Raw genomic sequence first — 25,503 nt, 5'->3', positions numbered from 1 at the left:
TACAAGAAGGGACAGAGCCACCTGTACTTTTTGAGAAGGCTCCACTCCTTCAACTTCTGCAATGAGAAGTTGCAGATGTTCTACCAATGGTGGTAGCCAGTGCCATCTTCTTCGCTGCCGTGTGCAGCAGGGCAAAAGCTGCGGACGCTAATAGGATCAACAAACTCATCAGGAAGGCTGGTTCCATCCTGGGGGCAGAGTTGGATTCTTGGGAGGTGGTCTTGGAGGGGAGGATGCTCCTCAAACTGTGGAACATCCTGGACAACACAGCACTCCCTCCATGACACACTGGTCAACCTGAGGAGTACCTTCAGCAACAGACTGGTTCCACAAAGATGCAGGACAGAACACCACAGGAGATCCTTCTTCCCTATGGCTACCAAACATTACAACTCTTCCCACTTCTGTCGTGGGGTAGACGGAGACTGAGACTGACCCCCCCTTAATCTTTGCACACCCCCAAAGCCTTACCACTCGTCACTTTAATTTCATGTTTCATGTATTATTGTGTTTTTTATGACTGTTGGCAAATTAATTTCCCTCCTGGTATAAATAAAGTTCTATTGTGTCGTATCGTATTTGACAAGTGTTGCTTTGAACATAGAAAGAACATCTCATGTTGCAGCAAAGTAGTGACAGCAAACAACTCTGCAGATCATATTATAGTAGATGACAATAAAAGTTTGTTAAAGAGGCAAGTTTTAAGAGGCTTTGTCGAGTCGAGGAGGGAAGAGATCCTGGAAGAATATGAAAACAAAGATGAGAATTTTGAAGTTGAAGTATTAATTAACTTGGGATATCAAGAACAACTGGAAAGCAAAAACAACTGGAGAGAACTTGAAAAGAATCAGGTGACAGGTTGCAGAGTTTTAAACAATGTCATATTTAGATATGCAGATCTTAGATTTAGATGTGCAGAAATAATTGTCAAGAGCAGGGCCCAGACATGGGTAGAATCCAAACAGTAGAATGGAAGCGGAGAGAGGAACATTAATGACTGTGTAAATATGTGGTCGGAGGCTCATATTGTTGTTAAATAATGACACCAAGATTACAAAAAGCCTGTTGAGAGATGGTGGCCCAGGATTAGATATTGAGTCAGCACAGAAGAAGACATGGCTTTATTCTTTTTAACATTTTGGGGAAATTCTTCATCCTCAGAGATGTTGTGTGACAATTTAGAGTGGATGGATTTTAGATGGTAATCAGGTATCTGAGGCCATGCAGATGAGAAACAAATGTAGGGGACCAATGAGGACATCCGAGATGCCCCATGGAAGCACAAAGAGAAGCTATTACAAGTGATACATTTGCTTGTGATTCTCAGGTTACAACTGGATGAATAATGATATTATCATGGCAAATTTGACGATGTAATAGAATACAAAGGGTGAAAGAGCAAAACAGAATTAGATTTATTTTTTATACCAAATTTCTAATTATAAACCATAATATTTGAAATGCTTAGGCATTTTCATGTCAAGTGTGAATCTTGTTTACATGGTTTCCTGCATGCCCTTTAGAGCTGATGATATACATTTAAAATGTAGTCTCTATTCTTACGAAAAAAAGCACTGCAGCCAAACAGTGCAGAAGCTTTCATGAACTCCAAAATATGATTCATCGATTAATGCTATGAGTTCTTTCACATTGTCTTAATCAAGCAGTCAAGACCTTGGATCATGTATTCATCCAAATGTTTTCACCTCTGACTAAGCATGTGTACTTGGGTTTTGTAGTGGAGATTGAACCCATAACCTTCCATGGAAGCATAGAGTCAATTTAAACACTTAGTAATTGTAGGTAAAAAATACTATACCACCTATACTATTGGAGAGAATAATTGATCATTGAAGGTTTGTGCGATGATAATAGCCCTATACATTTTCAAAAATAAAGATAAAAGTCAGCCTTTTATGGGGAAGCCTTTATAGTGCAGCTACTGATATTTTATTACATTGCCCTTTCAAAAATCTCTTTTTCCTATCACATTTGCATTCCAGTAAACCATGTATCTATTGCCAACACTGAATAATTAGATGGTGCTAGCAAAGACTTTAATTACATTTTCATTTTGACTCATTGGATTAAGTTGTACTAACAAGACCCTGTAGGCATTTTAGAATATGGTTTTATTGAAACATCGGGAAACTGCCAGCTGAAATTCCCCTGGTTCTTTTCAGGAATAAATTAAAGAGGATTCATGAAATACCTAGAAGAATACTTAAAATATCCTGGATATTTTGTAAACTATATATTTTTAAACTTGGAAGAAATAAAGTTCTAAACATTAATCCTCACAACTAAGGATAATGATATGAAAAAAAAAATCTAATTTTACAATAGTATTCTGCCATTAATCAATCTTGTTGTGGTCTTAAAATTTGCAATTGAACAATCATTTCAAGACAATAACATTGTAATATAAAATAAAGTGTACAGCATCCCCAGGCAATTTGATGCTCTGACAGACATTCATTTAAATGGAAAACTACATCAGACAGAAGAAAGACTTGCGCCACTTCAAAGTCAAGTTTCAGGAGTGCTTTATTGCGATTTTCATTAAACAAACCTGCTGCTGACTTTAAATTACAGTGGCTTCACCTTTGTTCTTCAATGCAAGATTGAGAATAAGTGAAAATGATGCCATAAAGTTCAAATGATCTCCATAAAAGAAACTTCAAAATTTATTAGATTTTTATATTAAAATATTTTGCAGCTAAGATGACAAATTAGGTCGAAACATAAAATAGAAATACTCAGCAGTGCAGGCAACATCTGCTGGAGTAACAGGGTCAATGTTTCATGCTAAATTTTCAAGATTTTAGATTTGCACACATCCACATTTCTTAAAATAAACTGGGCGTTAAGTCAACAACATTCCCCTATACTCATCAAATTTTGTTTTTAATTTATTTGCAGGGCATCACTGTGAGCATCCCATGTATTTATTCCTTAAACCTTCATTGTCCTTAGAAATGAAATCGTGAATTGCCCTCTTGACAACCCAGCAGTTTATTAGGCCTTTACAGAGGGCAGTAAAGAGCCAACACAGAAAAGGCAGACAAGGCAAAGAGTGTATCTGGCATTATTGAAACTGTTTTTCTTTTACAGTCCAGCAGTTTCATGCCATCATGACTGACATAAGTTATCGTTTTTATTCCAGATTGATTTAATGTAATAGAATTTAATTCTCTATCAAGTGAGACTTGTGCTTGCATCCCTGATCACAAATCAGGCCTCAGGAATATGCATCCAATAATCTAATCAACATCACAAAGATTTGGTCAATTTATTTGAGTTGAAAAACAGCCTCAAATTATTAGAAAGAGTTGGCATTTGATGGGCAAGAAGTGAACTTTTATTCTTCTGTCCACTGTATGATGAAATTAGTTACAGAAACAGATACACTATAAAACCTATCTACCTATCTAAAGGAAATATGCAGGTGAGGCAAGCAGTAAATGCATCAATGATACACCAGTCTTCGTAGCAAGAGAATTTATGTGCATCAGGAACAGGTATATCTTGCAACAATGACACAGGTCATCTGTGAGGCCATATTTGTAGTACTGTATACAGTTTTTTGTCTCATTACTTGAAGGTTGACTCAACGCTGTATATTTATTAAAAAGGGAATGCAAAGGTTCGCCAGACTGATTACCATGATTGAGGAACTACCATACGAGGAGAGATTAAGTCCATTAGGTTTGTGTTCACTGCCATTGAGAAAAATGAGAGGTTCAAATTGAAGATGACCAAATTTTGGCAAGCCAGACTAACTGGACATGGGGAGGCTGTTTCCCACAAGTGGGATGTCTAAAACAATGAGTCACTGTCTCAGGGAACATGGCAACATTCACTCAGGGCTAGGAGGAAGTGTGAAATTCGTTATCATGAAGAGTGATGAGTATTCTTAAAATAAGTAGTTTTGGATAGGATGCAAAAAGCATCAAGGGATATGGGGAGAGTGCAGCGGGATAGGTCAGCAATGGTTCATCGAGGGGGGAAGGTTTGGCAAGTGGAGGGGGCTGGCCGAGGATAGGGCCCAAAGGCTGAGGGCAGAAAGGGCAAGAGAGAGAAAGAACAGGAGAGTGTGAGGGAGAGGATATTGTGTGTACTGGACAGTAAGGGAAATCTGAGAAAGTTGACCCAAGACCATGAGAACTCACGGGTGAACTCCAGTTTACATCGTGAAGCTGGGAGAGGAAATAAAAATATTTATGCAGCATTTCTCAAGGGAAATCTCTCTTACACTGAAGAGGCAAAGGTCTATTTATTACTGACTCTGAATTATGCAGGATAACAAAGAATGGAGAGACTCAGATGCAATGGACAATAAAATGCACCAAATATATTGCACAGTGCTTTGATTGTTGTCTATTAAAATACTCATTCGAGTGTGTTTGGGCACTGTGTGTGTGTATTTACATCAGTACCTTTATATTTTCAAATCTGGGACAGTCATGGTGGCGCAGTGGCAGAGTTGCTGCCTTAAAGCGAATGTAGCGCCGGAGACCCGGGTTCGATCCCGATCACGGGTGCTGTCTGTACGGAGTTTGTACGTTCTCCCCGTGACCTGCATGGGTTTTCTCCGAGATCTTCGGTTTCCTCCCACATTCCAAAGATGTGCAGGTTTGTAGGTTAATTGGCTTGGTAAATGTAAAAATTGTCCCTAGTGGGTGTAGGATAGTGTTAATGTGCAGGGATCGCTGGTCGGCGCTGAACCAGTGGGCCGAAGGGCCCGTTTCCGTGCTGTATGTCTAAACTAAACTAAGTACCAAGATTAGTTCAGTGCTCAAAATGTAATTTGTTGACTTAGAAATGGTTCCATTTAAAGGAATTTTGCAGATACACTATTTTACTCTAACAATTGATGTACTCGTATTATCAATAACTTACTCCTAATGCTGATAGTTAATAGTAATTCCACTGCACTTAATAGTGGTAGGGAGCAATAAAAAGAAATAAACATTTTGAGGGACGTTCTGAATATGTCACTCACGTCAGACCCTCGATTCAAGCAATGACCTTCTAATGATATGAAATCACTGTGTTTATATTATATATGAATCACCCACCACAACTACTCATCACACAAGACAATGAAGGGTTGAATTCATAACCAGGAATTAAATTCCACAATTAGAACTAAAATCCAGTTCTGTTATAAATATGTAGAGAAAAATCCAGTTCTGATATAAATGCATAGAAGAAAGAAAGTGATTCAAATCTATATATTTTTACAAATATGGTATATAATGTCTCATTTACTTATTATATTTATCTTCCTTTGAGGAGGTATTCCCTTACCGCGAGAAAAATGCTTGAAATTTAAATCAGAAAGTCCAAAATGTAAACATATCACCTACAGTGAAGACGAGCTACAATAATATGGCCGAAAATCTAATGTGCAATATAAACGAGTTCAAGATTCAAGAGAGTTTATTGTCATGTGTCCCAGATAGGACAATGAAATTCTTTCTTTGCTTCAACACAATATAGGCATGAATACAGAACATATCAGTGAGTCCATATACCATTATATAAATATATACACACATCAATAAATAAGCAGATAAAGTGAAAATAAACAGATAATGGTTGATTAATGTTCAGAGATTTGTTTCAGTTGAGTTTAATAGCCTAATGGCTGTGGGGAAGTAGCTGTTCCTGAACCTGGACGTTGCAGTCTTCAGGCTCCTGTACCTTCTACCTGACGATAGCGGGGAGATGAGTGTGTGGCCAGGATGGTGTGGGTCCTTGATGATGCTGCCAGCCTTTTAGTGGCAGCGACTGCGATAGATCCCCTCGATGGAAGGGAGGTCAGAGCCGATGATGGACTGGGCAGTGTTTATTACTTTTTGTAGTCTTTTCTGCTCCTGGGCGCTCAAGTTGCCGAACCAAGCCACGATGCAACCGGTCAGCATGCTCTCTACTGTGCACCTGTAGATGTTAGAGAGAGTCCTCCGTGTCATACTGACTCTCCGTAATCTTCTGAGGAAGTAGAGGCGCTGATGTGCTTTCTTTATAATTGCATCAGTGTTCTCGGACCAGGAGAGATCTTCAGAAATATGCACGCCCAGGAATTTGAAGCTCTTGACCCTCTCCATTGATCTAAACGGGACTGTGGGTCCCCATCCTACCTCTTCCAAAGTCCACAATCAGTTCCTTGGTTTTGCTGCAGTTGAGGGCCAGGTTATTGTGCTGGCAGCATTTGGTCAGTCGGTCGATCTCACTTCTATAATCTGACTCGTCCCCGTCAGTGATACGTCCCACAATAGTGGTGTCGTCAGCGAACTTGATGATGGAGTTCGCACTTTGACCGGCCACTCAGTCATGAGTAGAGTGAGTACAGCAGGAGGCTGTGCACTCAGCCTTGAGGTGCTCCCGTGCTGATTGTTATCGCGGCTGACACATTTCCACCAATACGAACAGTCTGTGGTCCTTGAATGAGTAAGTCGAGGATCCAATTGCAGAGTGATGCGCAGAGACCCAGATCTGAGAGCTTGGTAACCAGCTTGGAGGGGATGATTGTATTAAATGCCGAGCTGCAATCAATGAACAGCCTGACATATGAGTTTTTGTTGTCCAAGTGGTCCAGAGCAGAGTGGAGAGCCAGCGAGATTGCATCCACCGTTGATCTGTTGTGGCGGTAAGCGAACTGCAGTCGGTCCAGGTTTTTGTCGAGGTAGGAGTTGATTTGCGCAATGGTCAACCTCTCAAAGCACTTCATCACCACTGACTTTAGTGCCACTGGTTGATAGTCGTTGAGGCACATCACCTTGCTCTTCTTAGGCACCGGTATAATTGATGCCCTTTTAAATCAGGTGGGAACCTCAGACCTCAGAAGTGAGATGTTGAAAATGTACGTAAAAACTCCAGCCAGTTGGTCCACACAGGTTTTTAGAACACGACAGGGTATACCATCAGGTCCAGGCGCTTTCCAGGGGTTCACTCCTCTGAAGGATTTTCTGACGTCGGCCTCTGTGACTGAGACTGAAATACCATCACAGCGAATGGGGGCTCGGGAAGGCACATCAGTGTTCTCCCTATCAAAGCGTGCATAAAACGCATTGAGCTCGTCAGGGAGTGATTTTTCGCTGACATTCGAGCTACCTCCTGATTTCGCCTTGTAGGAGATGATTGCATTCAGGCCCCGCCACAGCTGTCAAACATCTGCCTCATCCTCCAGCTTGGAGCAGAAGTCCCTTTTGGCCTTTTTGATGGCCTTATCATGTTTGTATCTGGACTCTCTACAGTGAGGAGGTGCTTGGTGAACTCACTGTGGTGGATGTTAATTTGTGTTTATTGTATGTTTTGTTATTTATTGTTACTGTGTACGACTGCAGGCAACGTAATTTCGTTCAGAACGAAAGGTCTGAATGACAATGAAGGAATCAAATTCAAATTCAAAATTCTTGTAGAATTTTGGTATTTCAAATGCGCATGCCCAGGTCATAGGTCACTGGAGATAAACATTCTCAGCGGCTGAGTTACTACAACTTTTTGTGTCTAACTTTGGTCTAAACCAGCATCTGCAGTTCCTTCCCACAAAAATGTTTTTACTCTTCTGTTTATTTGGGGAATTGCAAAGGCATCGCTCTGCTGAAGTTACCTTCTTCCTGATCTGAAGAAAGGTCGCGATCTGAAACATAGTCTGTCCTCTCTTCAGAGATGTGTCACCTGACCCGCTGATATCCTCTAGCACTTTGTTTTTCACCTTCCCCCTTGCTGCTTACAATTCCTCCCAAGCGCGCAGCCACAACCTCACAGTACCTTATTGTTGACGGGTATATGGTGGGTTCCGTTTCAGATGGTTTAAGGCACCTTGCACTTTTGTACGAAAGATAGACACAAAATGCAGGAGTAACTGAGCAGCACCTCTGGATAGAAGACCCTCATTCAGACTTCCTACACATTAGACATGTGCCGTGGTTGGGATGGATGGGAACGGGGATTTCCGCGGGTGCAAGGAACAAATGACCTAAAGTTTGCGTTGAGTGAACTGAGTGTTCTTACCATCCTGGTAAGTGTTCTTAGCGCCCGACCTGAGAGTAAATGTGTCAGTTCTTCCTGCAGCGTGCGGAGAGGCATCAGCTACTGCGGGCCGCTCGCCTGTCGGGTGTTGCTCGGCGGCGACCCCGCTGCTCGGTGGCGGCCGGCTAGGATTCCAGAGCATCGCTGATGCCTCACATCAGCTCCTGATCCCCCGCCGCCTTTCCGGTTAATGTGACCAACGTTGGCTGAGCTGAAGATGGGATCCAACCACTCTGACAAAACGGCTGTTTACAGTGAGGATGAAGACAGTAAGAACACTCAGTTCACTCAACTTAATTTAGGTAATTTATTCCTTGCGTCCGCGGAAATCTCAGGGTTCTTAAGTTGCATTCTCTCGATTAAGGACATTTTCGTGACTCTCCTAGTTAGACTTTACCAGTGGCTGTCTGTCTAACTGAAACCTTGCTCTTGTCTCCCCACCCCCTTCTCTCTACCCCACCTCTCACCGTCTCCACCGGTCCAGTCTCTCCCTCCGTCTCCCACACACATCTGCCCCCTCTCTCCCGCTGTTACACCCCACTCTCCCCCGCTGTTACACCCCACTCTCCCCCGCTGTTACACCCCACTCTCCCCCGCTGTTACACCCCACTCTCCCCCGCTGTTACACCCCACTCTCCCCCGCTGTTACACCCCACTCTCCCCCGCTACCAGGCGCCCCCGTTCGCTGTTTTGTTCTCGAATGACATTTTACAAATCCCATGATTCCTAGCGTTTTTCAGAATACCGAACTCGTTTATTCCAGCTGTGCTCAGAAGTGGGTGGAATGTTCTATCTTTACATCATGGAAAAAATTGCAGTCTTTGACAATGCCTCTAAATTACTGGTTCAGCATATAATTCAAACAAGATACAATAGCTACCATAGAATGCTTTGATCATCACATCTTTCACTACTTGCTCAGCAAAATAATCAGCTTTGCAGAATATACCAGGATGATGTACTGTAAACCTGTAACACTTCAGACAGGTAAAGTGTTATTTATCATTTCTACAGCACCAAACATTTAATTTTACTTTATACTTTTAAATCTCAACCCATTACGACTACTACCAACAATCTTGTAGTTTCCAAAAATATGACTTTGTTGATTCACGTTGGTAAGTCAGAAGTTGAAAGGAGTGCAAATTGTGGTTTCTAAACTTAAACTTATGATAAACAAACACTGCAACATTTTCCTCTGAGAAAATAAAAAATAGCTCATCTCCCAAAACAATGGCTGGCAATCTGTAATTTTCTTTTTTTTAAATAGAAAAACATTGAAACTGAATGGTTTGAGGGCTAAATAATTTTATCTCTGAACAGCATCATTCACAAACCACTTTGTTGCCCTTAGAAATCCAAACATGGAATTAAATCACTAATAAATCGAGAACATTATTTCAGTTTCATGTTTCTGCATAAAAATTTAGTATTTTCACTGAAATATTAAAAGCTACATAAGAACACCAAGAGTCTTCCAAAGCAACAAGGATATACAAGTAATTTCAAAATTGTCCATTCATAATTGTTAAAATATAGGCATGACACAGCCTGTTTGTAACACTGGTAATTGATAAAAGAAAAGAAAACCACAACCATATGATAGGCATGGTCAATTGGAAATGTTTCCATATATTGCACGCAAATTAATGTGTGAATATTTTTTTGTAATGACACCAGCAACATTGTTTGCAACAGAAGTACGTATGGTTAAGTAGTATTTCACTAACTGGCATGCTTCAGTAACAAGTGCTTATGGGGAACATCCAGAACAACACTAGGTCAGAGCCAAGGAAGCATTCAAGTCAATGCTCATGTCAACAGCAGGACTGCATCAGGAAAGCACCCAAATTCTGAACACAATACTGACATTACACTCTCATATTATTCTTTATTATCTCCTCATAGTGTGAGAATTAATTAGAACAAGCAAAATATTAAATAAAATTAGATGCACTTGAAGAAACATCTAAAAGTACAAAAAAAGGGGTTTTTTTCTATTTAAAAGCATGTTACAAAGATTTCCCTTTCACTATTAACTCTTGGGAGTGCATGCTTTTTGTCAGCTGTGTTGAATCATTTGAAGTTGTTTTAGTCTCGAGTTTTAAAAAACTAATTGAATCACAATAAACCCAGGCAAAATGTTATTCATCTATACGTACAAAAGAATACAGGTGTCAGATCTAATTTGTGTAGTGTCAGAGTTCGGCACAAGATTGTGTCAAGCTCACTTATCAGGCGCAAAAATGAACACCAAGTGGCACGCACTCTGGCTGCAATTAACCAGGAAATTATGAGCAAATGTCTTTTTGAACAAAAAGTCATACAGCATGGAAGCAGGCCCTTCAGCCCAACTTGCCCATACCGACCCATATACCCAATCGACACTAGTCCCCGTGTTTGCCCCATATCCCTCTAAAACGTTCCTCCCTATGTACCTGTCCAAATGTCTTTTAAGTGTTGTAAAAGTACCTGCCTCAATTACCCCCCACCCCTATACTTCTATACTCATACCCTGACTGATGAAGGGTAATGTGCCGATATCCCTTCTTGACCACCCTACCTGTGATGCCATTTAAAGAATTATCTATCTGCACTACTAGATCCCTCTGCTTTACAACAACTCCATAGAACCCTGCCATTCACTGTGAAGGTCCTGCCCTGGTTTGACTTCCCAAAATGTAAGACCTTACACTTACAGTGCCCTCCATAAGACAAAGACCCATCATTTATTTATTTGCCTCCGTAATCCACAATTTTAGATTTGTAATAGAAAAAAAATCATGTGTGGTTAAAGTGCACATTGTCAGATTTTAATAAAGGCCATTTTTATACATTTTGGTCTCACCATGTAGAAATTACAGCTTTGCTTATACACTGTCCCCCCATTTCAGGGTACCATAATGTTTGGGACACATGGCTGCACGGGTGTTTGTAATTGCTCAGGTGTGTTTAATTGCCTCTTTAATGCAGGTACAAGAGGGCTTTCAGCATTTAAGGTCATTTGCGCGTCACGCAGGTGGCGCACAAGGATTTTGAGAATCCCAAAATCCTGGGGCGCCTCGTGCTACTGCGCGTCACTGCCTATAATAATAATAATAATAATGGATGGGATTCATATAGCGCCTTTCTAATACTCAAGGCGCTTTACATCGCATTATTCATTCACTCCTCAGTCACACTCGGTGGTGGTAAGCTACTTCTGTAGCCACAGCTGCCCTGGGGCAGACTGACGGAAGCGTGGCTGCCAATCTGCGCCTACGGCCCCTCCGACCACCACCAATCACTCACACACATTCACACACAGGCAAAGGTGGGTGAAGTGACTTGCCCAAGGACACAACGACAGTATGCACTCCAAGCGGGATTCGAACCGGCTACCTTCCGGTTGCCAGCCGAACATCTGTCGGCCTATGCCACGGCTTTGTCAATGACCACTGCCCGCAGAAGAATTCATGAACAAAAATACAGAGGCTGCACTGCAAGATGCAAACCACCGGTTAGCCGCAAAAATAGGATGGCTAGGTTACAGTTTGTACTTAAAAGAGCAACCACAGTTCTGGTAAAAGGTCTTGCGGACAGATGAGACGAAGATTAACATATAAGAGTGATGGCAAGGGCAAACTAAGGAGGAGAGAGGGAACTGTCCAAGATCTAAAGCATACCACGTCATCTGTGAAACACGGTGGTGGGGGTGTTATGGCCTGGGCATGTGTGGCTGCTGAAGGTACTGGCTCACCTATCTTCATTGATGATACAACTGCTGATGGTAGTAGCATAAAGGGGCTGTCCCACTGCGGCAACCTTTCAGCGACTGTCCTCGACCATCAAGCTCGAGGGCACTCGCCTGAAAAACCTCGAGCTGGATCGACTGTCAGCGATGAAAAAAAAAAACACACACACACACATCTCAAAGGCGGGGGCCAGGGAAAGTGGGGGAGCGCTGTCTGAAATTCACATCCGCGATGGACAGAAAGGCAAAAGACAGGCTGCACAGTGTACTGTAAGTCCTTTAGAGAGGGGGGGTGGGGGAGAGAAGGGCAGAGAAGGGGGGTGAAGGGGGAGAAGGGGCGGAGAAGAGGGGGAGAAGGAGTGGAGACACTTTTAAGAAGTCAGACAACGTTTAATAAAGTTTAGCGGGCATTTAACCTACCGGTCGTTTTTCCTTGGTCCTGAAAACTCCAATGAGCCAATTAAAATGCCCGGTCAGCGATGGAGATGCCTACGGCTGCCCACAACTGCCTGTAACTACATAGCGACCCCACTCCACTACGAGTTCAAAAGAACCATGCCGACCAATTTTTACTCGCGGAAAAATGTTCAATATGCTGAAAAATTATCCGCGACCTAGCTGAGGCCACGAGTAGGCAGGAACTTCCCTCGAGCATGAAGGAGAGTTCCAGTGACCTCATAGGACCTCCTAGGACCACGTGTCGATCACGCTGCGAGTTTGAGTCGAGGGCAAACTCTTCTAAACTCTCAGATTAGGCCGCGGCAGTGGGACAGCCCCTTTAGGAATTCTGAAGCGTATGGACGCATCCTGTTAGCTCAAGGTCAAACAAATGCCTCAAAACTCATTGGCCGGCAGTTCATTCTACAGCAAGACAATGATACCAAACATACTGCTAAAACAACAAAGGAGTTTTTCAAAGTTAAAAAATGGTAAATTCTTGAGTGGCCAAGTCAATCACCCGATCTGAACCCAAATGAGCATGCCTTTTATATGCCGAAGAGAAAACTGAAGGGGACTAGCCCCCAAAACAAGCATAAGCTAACAGGCCTGGGAGAGCATCATCAGAGAAGACACCCAGCATCTGGTGATGTCCATGAATTGCAAACTTCAAGCAGTCATTGCATGCCTTTATTAAAATGACAATGTGCGCTTTAACCACATGTATTTTTTTCTATTACAAATCTCAAATTCCAGAGTACAGAGACAAAAAAATAAATGATGGGTCTTTGTCGCAAACATTATGGAGAGCACTGTGACTACATTAAACTCCATTAACAATTCCCTCAGCCCAATTGCCTAACTGTTTATGATCCTACTGTAATTTTTGATAACCATCTTTGCTACCTACTATATAACCCACTTTAGTGTCATCGGCAAACTTACTAATCAAGCCTTCGACATTTTCATCCAGATCATTGATATGTAGCATTTGGTCATCTATTGATGATATAGCTGACCAAATAAATGCTTTTGAAATAAATTGAATAAGTTTGTAGCCTGAAAACAATGCAGTAACTTGACTATATTGTTAAAACCGTACCGATGAATTTCCCATCAACATTTACCCCACTATCCTTTAGAGTTAATTTGGCCATGGAGCCCAGGACATAAGAAAGCAAGAAATAGAAACAGGAGTAGGCCCTCTGCCTTCAAACCTGCTCAGCTTTTAATCAAGATTTGGCCAATTTTCAACTATTTTCCGGCACCATCCCCATTTTTCTTAATCAAAAAATCTATCGAATGTAGTAGGGAATGAACTCAATGTTTATGCTGCCACAAATCTCAAGTGTAGAGTATGCCAAAGATTCATCACCCTGAGCAAAGGAATTACTCTTCACATCAATAACAGATGGTCAAATCATTCTGATAACGTGGCCTCCTGTGCATTCTAATTACTTGAATTATTAACTCTGCTTCTCTCTTCACAGAATGTTGCTGAATCTTCTGAATATTTCCAACATTTTCTCTTTTTTTAAAGAAAGTTAAAATCACCAGTGACTAAGAAATTTCAGTTGGTCACCATTTAATAAATCCCTGGCTCAGACTTTGTACATTTAATATTAGAAAGATAAAGAATAGAACAAGCTCAATGACTGAATAGTCCAATTTGATCAATTAGCAGAACTTATTCCAATGCTCTATATGCTTAAATATATTAAATTATAACTCACTGCACACAAGATCAATAAATATATTAAACAAGAACTAGAACATAAAACATAGAAAAATAGGTGCAGGAATACGCCATTTAGCCCTTCGAGCCACACCTCCATTCAATATGATCATGGCTGATCATCCAAAATCAGTGCCCTGTCCCTGTTTTCTCCTCATATCCCTTTGTTCCTTTGTCCTTAAGAGTTAAATCTAACTACACCAATCACAACATTTATAGATGACTTTTATAAAATAAACTATATACATAGTCACACCAAATTATACAGTAAAGTGCTTATTATGCTGGGCTCATGAAGTTTGGCGACATTGCCTTATAATTCTCTCATAATGAACTACAGTTACATGGAAAGTTCCTTTAAACATTGTTATATTCTGCAATTCTGAAATTGTGTTTTTTCCATTGCAATACTTGGGCAATTAACATAGAAACATAGAAAATAGGTGCAGGAGGAGCCCATTTGGCCCTTCGAGCCAACACCGCCATTCATTGTGGTCATGGCTGATCATCCCCAATCAATAACCCGTGCCTGCCTTCTCCCCATATCCCTTGATTCCACTAGCCCCAAGAGCTCTATCTAACTCTCTCTAGTGATTTGGCCACCCTCTGTGGCATCTAATGATTTGGCCACCCTCTGTGGCAGGGAATTCCACAAATTCACAACTCTCAAGTTCCCAAGTGGGTCACATTGTTCTTGTGCAGATAGTTAGTCGTTACATGTTGCTAAGAAACCATCATGGGAGCATCTTTTTTTTTTTTTACTATTGCATAATAATAATTGAAAAGTTAATAAAATCCATGTCAAATGGTATTTCTGAAATTGTGGTTTTTTCATTGCAATACTTGGGCAATTCTTTGAAGTTATGTTGCAAAATAAAAAGTTATATTCTGCAAAATTCACCGTAATTCACATGGAAACTATAGCAAACACAACCTCTTTCAAAATTATGCAAAACCAATCCAAACTGCCTCTAGGTCAGCAAATATGTTGCAATGATAGTTATACTCATAATTCCCACGAATGAAACTAATTACTTTGTCATGCATCTTCAACTTCTATTTCACGTTGAGATCACAGACGAGTGTATAACTCACGATTTATCCTGACATTTTCACCACTAAAATAAAAGTTGAGAAACAATTTCACCGTCACTTCCTTCTCCTCGTCTCTTAAGCCCCAAAAGGCTGAGCTTCAACTATCAATGAATGCGACAGCCGGCATACTTTTTATTTTGCAATATTTGCAAAACTTCAAAGAATTGCCCATGAATTGCAATGCAAAAACCACAATTTCAGAATTACCATTTGACTCATGGATTTTAACTTTTCAATTATTATTATTATGCAATAGTAAAAAAAAAGTCAAAGATGCTCCCATGATGGTTTCTTAGCAACATGTAATGACTAACTATCTGCACAAGAACAATGTGACCCACTTGGGAACTGAATAATAAATGACATATGACATAATTGTTTTCTCAACATAAAGGCTGTATTGTAGATTTGCTCCCAAACAGTTTGTTGAGGGTGCTGTGGTTTCATCTTCCAGTGCATACACTTATAGATCTTTTATTCAGTTCCTAACTGTTACTGGAACATCATCACCATTAAAAAATAAATTTGCCTTGATGTTTATTGTTAATATTTAAACAAACATTGGCATGAATTGTGCCATATTACCATCCATTCGAACATTACACAACATTTCTGCAGGTTTTCCTCCCATTCCAAATAAAATGCGCGCAAACCACGTTTTTAATTGCACCTAGAATAAGGGCAGTTAGATAGTAATAAGTATAGCAACACGCCAATTACTGTCTATATATGGGGAAAAAATAGACATTGGTGGCTATTTGTATATCAAAAATGTTGGTATTCTCAAACTTCATAACCAAAAACTATTGTTTGAAGGTAACAATAACATGAACACAGATTCAGAAAATCCCACGGTATGACGTGGAAGAAAATAAACGAACCAATTCTTATTGATGACATCAAGAGCACTAATACTCTCTGTTCCCAAGGTTGAAACATGTAAAGATTGATCAAGCAGTTGCTGATGGCCTGTCTACTGAAAGTTGGTATGATCAACAAATTATACCACTTTCTGTATATTAGTGGTACCAAATTCAAATACTGTGATCCTTATCATTGAGACTTCCTCATCTGCAATTAGTTGAAAAAGATAACTAATAACACTATTGACAGAAATTAAGTTTCAAAGGCAGATTGGGTATAATATCTTTTACTCAAGATTGCCACTTAATTTCATTGGTCACAGCACATTTTACAGTCATTTTTACAAAATCCCCGATCTCCTTGCAATCAACAATGTACTTTTGAAGTACAGACATTTTTATGATGTAGATAAATATAATAAGCATAGGAAGATACAACAAACAGCCATTTGATAAAGACCAATTTTTTTTAAATTGTTGGCTTAAAGATACATTTTGGACAAGTATAACCATCTTTCAAGATAATGTAATTGTATCTTTTACAACCAATCAAGGTTTATGTCTCATCCAAAAGTGCAAGAAGTTTTCAATCAAGGTATTTGGAAATTAGGTTAGTTGGGCAGGAGCAGGCAGAGACGAGGGGGGTGTCTACTGGGGCAGTCCTGTTTGTGGATTTTCGAAGGAGATAGAAATGGGCAGTGCGGGGCTGGGGAACAACAAAGTTAGAGCCTCAGGTGGGGGGAGCATAGCCAGAGGTGATGAGGTCAGAAACAGTTTGGGAGATGTTAGCCTGGTGTTCATCTGTGGGGTCATGGTCAAGGGGTAGGATTCAGGAGATGTCCAAGAGCTGCCGCCTGCTCTCGGCATGGTAGCAATATTATAAGGTAATCTCAAAGAAAAATAATTGAAGTGTACATCACTGAATGGGACAATAGGCAATAAGTGCAGGAGTAGGTCATTCGGCCCTTCGAGCCAGCCCCGCCATTCAATGTGATCATGGCTGATCATCCCCAATCAGTACCCCGTTCCTGCCTTCTTCCCATATCCCCTGACTCCACTATCTTTAAGAACCCTATCTATCTCTCTCTTGAAAGTATCCAGAGAACCGAGCTCCACTGCCCTCTGAGGCAGAGAATTCCACAGACTCTCAACTCTCTGTGAGAAAAAGTGTTTCCTCATCTCCGTTCTAAATGGCTTACCCCTTATTCTTAAACTGTGGACCCTGGTTCTGGACTTCCCCAACATCGGGAACATGTTTCCTGCCTCTCATGTGTCCAAACCCTTAATAATCTTATATGTTTCAATAAGATTGCCTCTCATCCTTATAAATTCCAGAGTATACAAGCCCAGCCGCTCCATTCTCTCAGCATATGACAGTCCGGCCATCCCAGGAATTAACCTTGTAAACCTACGCTGCACTCCCTCAATAGCAACAATAGTATTTTCCCCCAATTTAAAAGAAAATAAAGAAGGATTAAAACCAAAATATTCATGTTCATTTTTCAACTAGGTAGTGAAATGGGTTTGAACAATTAGTCCCATCATTAATTGTGTTATACACTTCATGTGGTATTTTCTAACTGAAAATATTGTCTTATAGTAACAACAAACAAACTGAATACTGGGAAAAGGTTACTGAGAATTCCAAGAACCTTATTTTAACATTTATTTTCACTTGCAGCACCACACATTCAATGGTACATAATCATTGTTTGTTTCATATTGAATGGCAGCCATGAGCATATTGAATGGTTGTGCTGACTTGAAGGGCGGAATGGCCTACTCCTGCACCTATTTTCTATGTTTCTATGTTTTGTGTATAAAGAAATTTCATTAATTGGTTGAGCCTGCATAATTAAGTTTAATGTGATTTTCTTTCAATGCAACAAAAAAATTAAAAGGTAATCTAATTTAAACTCCATTGTCCTATTCATAGTCAATCAGGGTTATCGACTAATCCAAGAAAAAACAGGGTTAGCGGGATTTAGTTTAGGTGGAACCTTAAACAAGCTACTGAGGATGCAACAAGTAGAATGGATAAGGTAGAGCTAGTGAATGTGGTGTATCTGGACTTTCAAAAAGCCTTTGACAAGGTCCCACACAAGAGAATATTGGGGGTAGGGTATTGACTTGGTTAGAGAACTGGTTGGCAGACAGGAAGCAAAGAGTAGGAATTAACGGGTCCTTTTCAGAATGGCAGGCAGTGGTGAGTGGGGTGCCGCATGGTTCGGTGCCTGGACCCCAGTTATTTACAATATATATTCATAATTTAGACGAGGGAATTAAATGTGACATCTCCAAGTTTGAGGATAACACAAATCTGGGTGGCATTGTGAACTGCGATGAGGATGCTATGAGGCTGCAGGGTGACTTGGATAGGTTGGGTGAGTGGGCAGATGCAGTATAGTGTGGATACATTGGAGGTTATCCACTTTGGTGGCAAGAACAGGAAAGCAAATTATTATCTGAATGGTGTCAGATTAGGGAAAGGGGAGGTCCAACGAGACCTGGGTGTGCTTGTACATCAGTCACTGAAAGTAAGCAAAAGGTACATAAAAATGCTGGAGAAACTCAGCGGGTGCAGCAGCATCTATGGAGCGAAGGAAATAGGCGACGTTTCGGGCCGAAACCCTTCTTGGTTGGCAGACAGGAAGGGTCTCCATAGATGCTGCTGCACCCGCTGAGTTTCTCCAGCATTTTTGTGTACCTTCGATCTTCCAGCATCTGCAGTTCCTTCTTGAACACTGAAAGTAAGCATGCAGGTACAGCAGGCAGTGAAGAAAGCTAATGGCATGTTGGCCTTGATTGCGAGAGGATTTGCGTTTAGGAGCAAGGAGGTCCTACTGCAGTTGTACAAGGCCCTGGTGAGACAGCAGCTGGAGTATTATGTGCAATTTTGGTCTCCTAATTTGAGGAAGGACATTCTTGCTATTGAGGGAGTGCAGCATAATCCCCAGGTTAATTCCCGGGATGGCAGGACTGACATATGATGAAAGAATGGGTCGACTGGGCTTGTATTCACTGGAATTTAGAAGGATGAGAGGATATCTTAGAGAAAAATGTAACATTCTTAAAGGATTGGACAGGCTAGATGCATGAAAAATGTTCCCGATGTTGGGGGGAGTCCAGAACCAGGGGTCACAGTTTAAGAATAAAGGGGTAGGCCATTCAGGACTGAAATTTCTTCAACCAGAGTTGAGAATCTGTGGAATTCTCTGCCACAGAAGGCAGTGGAGGCCAACTCACTGGACTTTTTCAAGAGATTTAGTTTTTGGGGTAAAGGAATCAAGAGATATGGAGAAAAAGCAGGAACAGGGTATTAATTGTAGATGATCAGCCATGATCATATTGAATGGCGGTGCTGGCTCGAAGGGCCGAATGGCTTACTCCTGCATGTATTTTTCTATGTTTCTATGTTGCTACATGCATGTAGAAATTATACCTCAGAAACCAGAGAGGTAATGCACAAGATGGTCTCAAATCTAATTTCATAAAGCTTGCTACTGACTTAAAATATATCTTGGGAAACAAAAACACCGCACTATGTGATAAAATTCCAGTGACATGGCCTATTTCTGGAAAACATTAAGCCATTTGAATGAGGAAATCTAAAAGATAACAGGAGCTTTCTCTGGACTATGTTCCTGTGAGTTAACTATTTTCTGCATTTGTTTCAGATTCTTGGCTTTTTAAATCAATGACATCTGACCCTTTGTGGTAGTCTAGATAAATTAATAGCAAAATGCCCTAGTACTATAGTATTACATTTTACATACATGAAAATAATTTAAAGAAATATCTTGGAAATTCTGCTGAAGGCAACCAAAAACCAAATGCACTACTAGGATTGGATGGAACCATAACATTTGATAAAAATTCTCTTCAATTGAAAAATGTCTGCTACAGCCCAAACTAGTGATGTTGAATGCTTCCTCTCTGCTAGCCATTGCACAAAACTGTCCACTATTTGGTGTTGGTTACAATTAGCAAGACATGCTTAATATAGCACATGCTCCATGTAACATGCAGCACAATAATTCCTAAGTAATAAGGATGCATGATGTGAGAAATTTATGTGAGAAATTAAAAGGATACATTAATGCAATAAAATGTTTTCCTTTTGCTGGATTAGTTAGTGCAATACCAGCGGCAAGTAACAACAATCTTTTGTTCTTCAAGGCCTCCTAAGCTTGACAGTGAATGCAGAAAGTGGAACAAAGCCAACTTCAACATGTCTTTCAAATTTATGAAACAATACTTGAAGAGAGTTGCAATGTTTTGTTTCAATTACTTTTCAGCTTTTTCTGCATTCATTAATGACATCTGACCCCTGTTGTACAAAAGATTCTACTGAAATATTGCTTTCTTCTTCAGAAGTTTACTAATTGATTAGTTATAAATGTTGTGTTAGGATGCGACATACAAAATTGCATGGAAAATCACAATTAATAAATGAAACCGAATAACAAATTTCTAGAAGCAATAAAGATTATATTTTGAGTAATCTCAAATTTTCATTCTTCATTTGCTGTTATCTTCTTCCATTAGTAATTCATCTCCGTGTATGTGAGATCTTTTCAAACAACTACAATGTTATCTTATTCCATATTAAAAGTAAATCGTTTTTTTCTTTCACTTAATTTTAAAATTTGTAATCATTTACTGTCTGAACCCTTCATGTGAACAATTCATTCTGATCAACTCTGTTTCTAATTCTAATTTAACACCATAGGTTATGCCTCCCAAAAATAAAGGTGCAATCTATGAATGTTTACATTGACTAAAATACAATATTTAACATAGTTAAACTTTTAGTAATTCCAACCAACATAAAAAGGAAACAAAGGTTGGGTCTTGAACCAAAGTATCAATTATCCCTTTGCCTCTACAGTTTACATTTTGCCACAGGAAATTAAAAAAAACTTGTCATGGTCCTGAATGACAGTATTTTAATGGTGTTTTAATAACACTATAATTCATGAAAGTGATATCTGAATAACCCTAATGAACAGGTGTGTAAGAAGGAACTGCAGATACTGGTTTAAACCGAAGATAGACACAAGAAGCTGGAGTAACAGCTTGACAGACAACATCTCTGGTGAGAAGGAAAGGGTGACGTTTCGGGTTGAGACCCTTCTTCAGACCCGAAGCGTCACCCATTCCTTCTCTCCAGAGATGCTGCTTGTCCCGCTGAGTTACTCTAACTTTTTGTGTCTATCTTCAGTTCAAACCAGCATCTGCAGTTCCTTCTTACACATACCAACAATTGTCTTAATGCCTCTACTCCAAAATACTTTGACGTCAGTATTTCAAAGCAATCCAATACTTATAGATAACTTTCTGAAAACAAAATCTAAGTTAAGAAAGGAACTTTTGACCCGAAACGTCACCTATCCACGTTGTCCAGCGATGTTGCCTGACCCGCTGACTCCAGCACTTTGTGTCTTTTTTCAAGAAAGTTTCTATCTTTAAAAATACTTGTTTAAAAATACTTCGGTATTTGTCATTTCACAAGAATGCCGATTGTTCTACTATAAGAGATGCTCGAACGGCCTTTAACTCTTGGAATAACTGTTCTTCCAAAATGTTGCAGTAACTTTCCGCGAACACACAAAGCATCAGTCTGATGCTATCATTCGACCAGTTCGCAAAGCTCCCCTTACACTATCCCTCATCCCCCGGATCTCTACGCGTTTCACTTACCTTTCCACTTCCAACACAACGTTAGAAATTAATCCCCACTTTGCCTTTGAAATATTTCAGAACCGGAACACCAGTTCCTTTTACTTTCGAGATTTATTTTTCTCACCACTCTAGATTTCCTGTCAAATACAGCAGACATTTGCCAGTTTAGGGGGTTACAGCGAAGCGTTGGACTCATAAGATGCAATTTCTCTAACTTTCACAAACACAAATTGCCTGTAGCTCATTCGTAAACTGGTATTATACTGATACCGTAAACATGCAAGAACAGTAAGTTTAAAATATATTTTTGCGAAAATAAAAAATCATGACCTAATTAACTAACCCCCGCACATGCAATATAGTAGTTGCCTCCATTCAGTCCCGCTCGACTCGGAGTCACAGTGTAAACTCGGAGTTCTAATTGACAGCCATACTAACTAATCATAAACCCGGCCAATGTAATCGGCCCGAACTCAGCACCAATGATTCCAGGCCGGAGGCAGGGCCAGGCTATTCCGTTAGCTACAGTGCACCTCGCACGGTGTGCGTCAAAATGTAACAGACCACTGAAAGCAGCCTATCAGCTCGTCAAAGTTGCTTGATGGGCACGCAATTAAAAACAGAACTTCAACGTCACTGGTAAAGAGCTTTATCGTAATTTATTTTGTGCGAGAGTGGTCTTGACAGAAATCAGCGAACCATTACAAACTGGCTCCATATATTGCTGCACAAACTAATCATATCTCCAGCTCGTAATGTGTTTACGTTGTTTGTCATAATCTCATCTGTTTGAAATGTTCATTTGTTGAGGCCAAATGCACCGAAAATAGGTACACTCTGCAAATCAGCTCTTCAAAAGCCCCCCCTCACAATTATTTGCACAGCAAATAGAAAGAATGGCATCTCATGCGCCGTCACATAAAATGCAAGTTATCGCTAACTCAATTCTTAGAATCATTTAAATGTGGCTGTGTACTAACACGACTCGCGGGAAGGGATTACCAGGCAGACAGGCTGAAAGCCTCCTTGATGAAATACTGGGAATGCCTGGCCCATGTACAGTCAAAACAGAGTAAGAGCATTCAGGACGGTATTAAGATTCGAGGACATTCAACAGGGACACAGAAATGTTGCATAAGCAGCAACAAGAGAGGAGCACACGCAGAAAAGTGCAGGAATGTTATGAGAGACAGGAAGGTAGATGTCAGCACCACCACAATTAATACCATACATTCTGACTCCTATTCTCATGGCCATGTCTACACTTGCGCAAGTATAGATTGAGCAGTCTATGTAGATCTTCACAAGCTCCAAAACGCAGAGAATGTTAACAAAGAGCATCTCATGGTCTGAAATATGGATAAAAGCACTTTTTTGCTTAAATTACAGAAATTGAACGGCAATGGACTTTCAGGAAGAGACACAAGACCTATCAATAGATACATAGGTATGTATATGTTTAAGAAAGAAATGCAGATGCTGGAAAAATCGAAGGTAGACAAAAATGCTGGAGAAACTCAGCAGGTGAAGCAGCATCTATGGAGCGAAGGAATAGGTGACGTTTCGGGTCGAGGCCCTTCTTCAGACTGATGTGAGGGTGGGGGGGACGAGAAGAAGGAAAGAAGAGGCGGAGACAATGGGTTATGGGAGAGCTGGGGAGGGGAAGGAGGGAGAAAGCAAGGACTACCTGAAACTGGAGGTCAACGTTCATACCGCTGGTGTGTAAACTACCCAAGCAAAATATGAAGTGCTACTCCTCCAATTTGCGGTGGGCTCACTCTGGCCATGGAGGAGGCCCAGGACAGAAAGGTCGGATTCGGAATGGGAGGGGGAGTTGAAGTGCTGAGCCACCGGGAGATCAGGTTGGTTAATGCGAACTGTGTGGAGGTGTTGGGTGAAGCGATCGCCAAGGCTGCGCTTGGTCTCACCGATGTAGAGCAGTTGACACCTAGACCAGCGGATGCAATAGATGAGGTTGGAGGAGGTGCAGGTGAACCTCTGCCTCACCTGCAAAGACTGCTTGGGTCCTTGGATGGAGTCAAGGGGGGAGGTAAAGCGACAAGTGTAGCATTTCCTGGGGTTGCAAGGGAAAGTACCAGGGGAGGGGGTGATTTTGGTGGGAAGGGACGAATTGACCAGGGAGGTACGGAGGGAGCGGTCTCTGCGGAAAGTGGAAAGAAAGGGGAGGAGATCAGAAGATGTGGCCAGTGGTGGGATCTCGTTGGAGGTGGCAAAAATGTCGGGGGATTATCTGTTGTGTGTGACGGCTGGTAGGGTGGAAGGTGAGGGCAAGGGGGACTGTCCTTGTTACGAGTGGGGGGGGGGGGGATGGGAGTGAGAACATTATAGAAGAGACACTAGTTAGAGCCTCATCTATAGTAGAAGAGGGGAACCCCCGGTCCCTAAAGAATGAGGACATCTCCGATGCCCTGGTGTGGAACACCTCATTCTGGGTGCAGATGCGGCGTTGACAGAGGAATTGGGAGTAGGGGATAGAGTCCTTACAGGAAGCAGGGTGGGAAGAAGTGTAGTCCAGATAGCCGTGGGAGTCAGTGGGTTTCTAGACCTCATCATCTCCATCGCAGGTAACCGACTACTGACTCACATCTACGATAATCCTACTGACTCCCATGGCTATCTGGACTACACTGCTTCCCACACTACCTCCATCACCCACAAGGGCAAAGAATTCCAAAGATTTGTCACTAAATGGAAAAAGCTTAAAGTTGAATAGTTCCCTCATTTTTAACAGTTTATAAATATATGTGAATGTCAGAGACATTGAAAAATGTAAAAATACTTGGCAGATTTGAAAAGAAAGTTCCACACACAGCTTTACCTTCTGTCAAAGAGTTGTGATGACTTTCCCTGTAACAATCAGCATGGAGATTGCACTGCAGATACCGCAATCTGGTTTGCCTCAATTTTTTTTTTAAATTAGTCACTATCACAGCATCACTCGGATCCCATGGCATTTCCTTTTATTTCCCAGATAAGATAGATGGGCTTGTGTCAAACATTAATCTCTGCAAATTTCAGAATTCCCGGAGGCATACTACATGTTCCGGAGGCTTCTTGTTTAAAAAAAAAATTATTATATGACCTTTAAGCCTCAGTCTGAGATGGCAGTGAGACAGGACCAAAATTAGGAATGCTCTGCTTTCACAGGTGATGGAGCTCAAGGGGTATGGAGTTAAGGACACTCATGTAAAAGAGAATCTTGGTTCAGTACAGCAAATACTCATCCCAGCGAGCATTGGTTGTTGCTTTGTGCTTGATCAAGAGTAGAAGGGCATGTCTGGAATTGTGCAAGGCCTATCCAAAACTAAGAGGCCCAGAAATTCTGAAAAGGCCCATACGTACTTTGCATGTTTCAATGATGCCACATCTCATTGTTCCAAATTAAAGCGAGCATAGGCTTAGGCTAAGTAAACTTTTGTTATACGACAAAACCCACCCCCTGGATACCAGAGAATCATTCTGGTGAATCTGCAGTACACTGTGTCATCACGTATCTTACGTAGGGAGAACAGGACTGTACATAATATTCTCAATGTAGTCTCACCAGGGATCTACATAATTAGATTTAGATATTTATTCCTTGCGCCTCTTAGATATTTTCATTCAAGCACTTTTTCAATGAAGGTCAACATGTCATTTACCTTTGTAATTGCTTGCTATGCCTATTAATTTTATTAATGCAATGCTATTTTAATTTTTAATGAATTGTGTGCAAAGATATGCAGGTACCTCTGAATAAGTGCCACGGGTTTGTCAAACATTATATTCTTACATAAATTAATGTTGACTCTGCGCAATCCTATTGTTATTTTTTAAACTTTCCTTTTACCATTTGCTACATAAGGAGCTCCAATATTTTTGTCCCAACCAGCATCAGGCTAACTGTTGTATTG

General features: G+C 40.8%; 1 protein-coding gene across 8 annotated transcripts in view; it reads right to left on the bottom strand.

Moving 5' to 3' along the window:
• The window catches only part of gramd1b (GRAM domain containing 1B), a 406,068-nt gene that overhangs the window by 265,932 nt on the left and 114,633 nt on the right, over nt 1-25,503 (bottom strand). For 4 of the 8 annotated variants that reach the window (XM_033049640.1, XM_033049641.1, XM_033049644.1 and 1 more), the window contains exon 1: nt 21,608-21,952. The exons of 1 other annotated variant lie outside the window; for it this stretch is intronic. The gene's annotated coding sequence lies outside the window, so the exon portion shown is untranslated. Of the gene's footprint in view, nt 1-21,607; nt 21,953-25,503 lie in introns of those variants that run through there. 3 more of the 8 variants (XM_033049645.1, XM_033049643.1, XM_033049642.1) reach the window with 2 other exon arrangements.

The sequence above is a fragment of the Amblyraja radiata genome, chromosome 33, assembly GCF_010909765.2.
Source record: "Amblyraja radiata isolate CabotCenter1 chromosome 33, sAmbRad1.1.pri, whole genome shotgun sequence".
Taxonomy (NCBI): Eukaryota; Metazoa; Chordata; class Chondrichthyes; order Rajiformes; family Rajidae; genus Amblyraja; species Amblyraja radiata.
The sequence above is the reverse complement of the archived record's forward strand: the minus strand, read 5'-3'. Positions and strand labels throughout refer to the sequence as shown.